The sequence below is a fragment of the Littorina saxatilis genome, linkage group LG15, assembly GCF_037325665.1.
Source record: "Littorina saxatilis isolate snail1 linkage group LG15, US_GU_Lsax_2.0, whole genome shotgun sequence".
Lineage (NCBI taxonomy): Eukaryota > Metazoa > Mollusca > Gastropoda > Littorinimorpha > Littorinidae > Littorina > Littorina saxatilis.
The window spans coordinates 37,903,369-37,908,438 of NC_090259.1; positions in this window are offsets into that span (position 1 = coordinate 37,903,369).

A 5,070-nucleotide genomic window follows, 5' to 3' on the forward strand; every position below is an offset into this window, starting at 1 on the left:
TCGAGTTCCTGTAGGTGGATTCTCTGTATACCTAAGACTTTAAAATTGGCAATCTTGTATACAGGGAATACCACAGGGTGTAGTTCCTGTAGCGTTTTGCTAATATCAATGAAAGTCACGTGATGCTTAGCGACATCGTTAGAATTTGATGTTTTTCGATCTTTTTTTGATATTTCTTAGAAATTCGAGTATGGTTTGCAAGTTTTATTGAAAAACTGCACCCTGTGGGATTCCCTGTATACTAGATTGCCAATTTTAAAGTCTTAGGTATACAGGGAATCCACCTACAGGAACTCGACCTACAGAGAATCCCACTCTTTTGGTCGACATAGACCCCATCAGCCCTACTATAAGTGCAAGTGTTAAATGACGTATTTCCACAAAAGACTGCTTGCAGAGAATCATGTGATGCCAATGACAGGTGAGGACATGTGGTAATACATACTACGTTTTGGAACCAGGGAAAATGCAGCACAAATTATTTATCAACCAAATTGATTGACTTGTGCACCACGACAAAAGTTTTCTTTGATCCATAAAAGGTCTTTTGCCAGAAAAATTGCTCTGAATATCAAGTACCCTGCAAGTTGTCACACATTTACATTATTGAAATAAAAAAAAAACCACACCAGTAACCAGGTTAGGTACGTTAATATCTATAATCAATATCTCGGCACGTTACTGCCTTCTTCGGGATGGTAAGCTGAACATTATTGAACAAAATAATCGGTTTAGATTGTATACTTTGATTCCTGAACGAAGAAGCAGAGGTACCGCATACAACTAGGACTGTAATATCAGCTTTTGCCTGAAACACACACACATACACTTATAAAATTAATGCAATGTCATTGTATGAAGCCAGAACAATCACTAACTTACATAGTTGGTCACACAATTACCCATCACCGAACAATAAATCGAAGTCGGGTGGATTCAATGACTAAAGCAGTAAAGGCATTGAAAAAACCCTCATCACAAAACATCCCCCCCCCCCCCAAAAAAAAAAAATAAAATAAATAAATGAAATAAAACAGGTTGTGTATATAGCGCAGTAAACACCATGCAGGTACAAGCAAAGATTTGACAGTGATTATGCTTGTTTTATATAGCACACATTTTCTAGTTTCTCTCTCTCTCTCTCTCTCTCTCTCTCTCTCTCTCTCTCTCTCTCTCTCTCTCTCTCTCTCTCTCTCTCTCTGGAAAGTAATTTATTGACCTGTGGGTTATTTGCGTTTGTATACACATTGGTGATTCGTAAACTATGTCGAAAGAGATTGTCAAACAATATTATATGGGGTGTCTTAAAAAAAAATTATATCAACAAAATCTGTCATTATTATCAGGCACACGGTTTTAACAAAGCTATGTCACGGAATGCAACATAAGTGGCTTAAAAAGTCGTGTTTTTGTGTGTGCAGGATATTCGCTAGGACAGGACCTCAAGCTGAACCAGCACAACAGCGATGCATTCTTCCATGGCTTCCACAAAAGTCTTTCACCTATAGCGGGCTTTGCATACAGATAGTCCAAAGAGGGTTAGGGTTACCCTAACCCTCCTTTTTAAAAATTCTTTAGACCAATTATCCCTCTGTTCCCATGTTAAACATGGAATAATTCTGGACAAATGCAAGGACGTTAGCTTTTTTTAATTTTTTTTTTATCATTTTACTTATCATTAAAACTTGTTTAGATTTCGATTCGTAAACCATTTACAGTAATCCTTTGTTTTTTAACTTTGTTCATCTTAACACAGTCACTTCGTTGTTTAGATTTATCATTAAATTTGTTACCATTATGCAGGAAAAATGTAGAATAAAACCAGGAGAGCTTTCGGTAGAAGATATTTCCTGTGTAAAAAGTTAATGCTTATTCTGATTGATGGGTGCTCCAAACTAAGTTATTTTGACTGCCTTATTCGAATTCATTTCCAAGACAGGGCTGAGAAGTGGAGAAGCTTAGGAGAATATCGTAAAAATTGTCTGGGTGTTTATGCAAAACTTTTGAATATGTCAGATTTTACTTTAGAGATTTTAAATACTGTTAACTGACAGAAATGCTATAACTTCTACACCAATTGACTGGATAACTTCATATTCAGCATACTTAAACTTGATTTTATGCATGTGCAGTTCACAAAGTGGCAAATTTGTAGGTTAAATTATCTAACTTTTGCATCACCAATGACACCAACGCTTTCGTGTCTGAGGATTGCCCTGAACCTAGCTGTAACTGCATGCTTTCTTCAGGTCATCGATAGCCTGGGGGTTGAAGGGGATGTATTTACATACTCGGACATTCAAAATAATCAAAAAGGTAAAAGCCTGAAGGGTTTAAATTAGGTAAAAATGGCTACCGCTCAATGTCAAAACTCGTTCTGTTTAGTCGACCCCCGAATTTGGAGAAACAAATTAAAATTGCACAAAAGTCAGACCATTCAATTTACAAAATTGCCCCTTACTGGAAAGGCAGAACATAAACTGAAGTTAATGAATACCCTATATAAAATATTTGGTTCAACAGATGCAGAAGTAATTTGCATGGTTGTGGGTGTCCTTTTTAGGGGGGTCAACCCTGTAGAAGAGACGATTTTCTTTAATTATCAATCCGTAATATATTGTTTGTTATGCATACAAGATTAACATTGACAAATACTTCAAGACTCCTCATTGATATTAGGAAATGTTGTGGTTTTTTTTGTTACTGACTGATTCACTTTCTATTCACTTTACTCTACATAAGTCACGACAAGAAAAGCAAGGGAGGTAATTTCTTCGGAAGAGGTAATTCTCTCCCCTCAGAACGATTGTTGTAGTTTGTTTGATTTTGTTCCCTTCTAATAAGTATTATTTAAAATAGATCTTTACATCTTGATGTGAAAGGCGCAGTACCCCCCTCCCCCCAGGATGTTAAATTCTAGGTTGTGTCCATGTAAAATCCTGATCCTAGTCAAGATCCGAGTTGGTTTTTCATGCAACTGTGCCTCTTTATGCCACTCAATTAGACATACTTTGCAATCCATAATTGCACGAAACTAAGTACAGGAAATACGTTGTTGTCGTGTTTTTAATATTACATAATGAAATAAAAAATGTCACAACTGGTTTCGTGTTGGGCTTTCTCTCTCTGTCTGAATCTCATAATTACTTCCTTCTGAGGCCTGAAATCAAATGTGTTGCAGGCATTGTTCAGCTTACATTTATTGTTACAATTTTTGTGGATATGTTATTAAGTGTGTCTGTGTTTCTATCATTCGTTATCAGTGTGGTTAAAAAAAAAAGCACACGTCAAAGTAATTTACCCTTCATCATTATCAAAACATGCAGATACAGGTAATAAATATTTGTGATACTTTAAACAAATACAATGTTTGTTTGTTGCGTTTTTTCATTTTTTTTCAGAGCAAACACACATCGTATTTGTTCAAACGTGTATATTCTGCACTTTCTAATACCCTGCATGGATCTCCAAATCAAGAATAATGAAAATTCGTCTAATAGCCCTGCAACACTCACACGAACATGATAGAAGCTTGCATGCATGCCCCCAGGCTCGCTGTCTTCGGCTAAAAGAGCTTACCGTTGGATCTTCGCTCAGACAAATGTAGCTGTCTTGTCCACTTGCTCCTGTCGCATAGATCTGCAATGTGCAACATCATCTTTGATTAATAAGTCTGAGGCACAGACAAACACACACGCGCGCACATTTGCGAGAGAATGCACGTCAGTCTATTCAATCAAACAGTATAAAAACATACCACAGACGTGGTGGTGGAAACTGGACATTCGCCGTATAACAAAATCAAGAGATTCATTTGTGTGTGTATGTTTAATCAAAAGTTCATCTTGCGCACATTCAGTCTGTATTGTAACAGGACCCATCCCGTAAAAACTTCGAACAGATCTATTAAATTCTGAAATCCTTGACAAGTTTTTTTTCCAATCATCTGTATCTGACCGAAGTAAAAAAATAAAAAAATCAGCCAGTACACGCATCTACCCCCTTACACGACAATACATATGTGGCGAAAAAAGGAATCGAGAGGGGGGGAACAAGGAATAAATTAGATCCAGAAATAATTCCACTTCATCATTCCAAAATTCAAGTGTGAAGTGATCAGATACTGTGGTAAAGATACGTGCTTAGTATCACAACTGAAAATACAAGCCCTAGGGTTTTAAATCAAGGAAACAATTAAAGTTTAAGGAAAGATCAACAGAAATGTCGAGAACATGTAAAATATTGTACTTACAATCCGTTTCAGCATGCTCTTCGAATAATAATCTCCCAGTCAGCCTCGTGCTTACGACTTCGACAGGATGTTGCCTCTCACGCTGAGCCAGTACATTTGGAGTGAATTCAAAGGCCAGAGATGCAGTACAAGCACATTAGTTAGATCCAATTCATTTACATTGCTACCTTGCCCAATTTATGGCTATTTCTGTTGGTAACATTACACATGTGGCAAGCAGTGCTTGTTGCCGACTCTGCTGGGACAGGCAAGCAGACGATTTTATTTAGGAACCAAATTCTGATTGGTTAAAACATAAAACCGGAACTCAAAGTACCACTTGTTCTTTGGAAGTATCAAATCAAGAACAGATAAGCAGGTAAATCTGAAATGGGTTCAACACATTTAAAAAATCGTAGTAAATCAGAAAACACAGTAAACGTTGGAAAAATCGTCCAGTATCGCTTCTACAGGTCTATACTTGGACAAAACATAAAGCAATTCAGTAAAGCTGACACTTCAAAATGTCTGTTTAGTTACACTTTAACATGCTTCCATTTGAAACTTCGAGGTCGTCATCGTGGATTGACGCCCGACCAAAGGTACCGTAATTGAAGCCCGACGGAGCGAAGCGACGGAGGGCTTCAATTAGACTTTGGGAGGGCGTCAATCCACGATGAAGACCGAGAAGTTTCTAATGGAACCATGCTAATGTTATTGTAATTCAATCTGACGACGATCTCTTTCCTGCTTTCATGCGATAGTAAACAGACAGAATTGGTTCTGTTCTGTTCACACACTACTTTCAGTCCACCTACCTGCAAGGGTCAAGTCCCAAG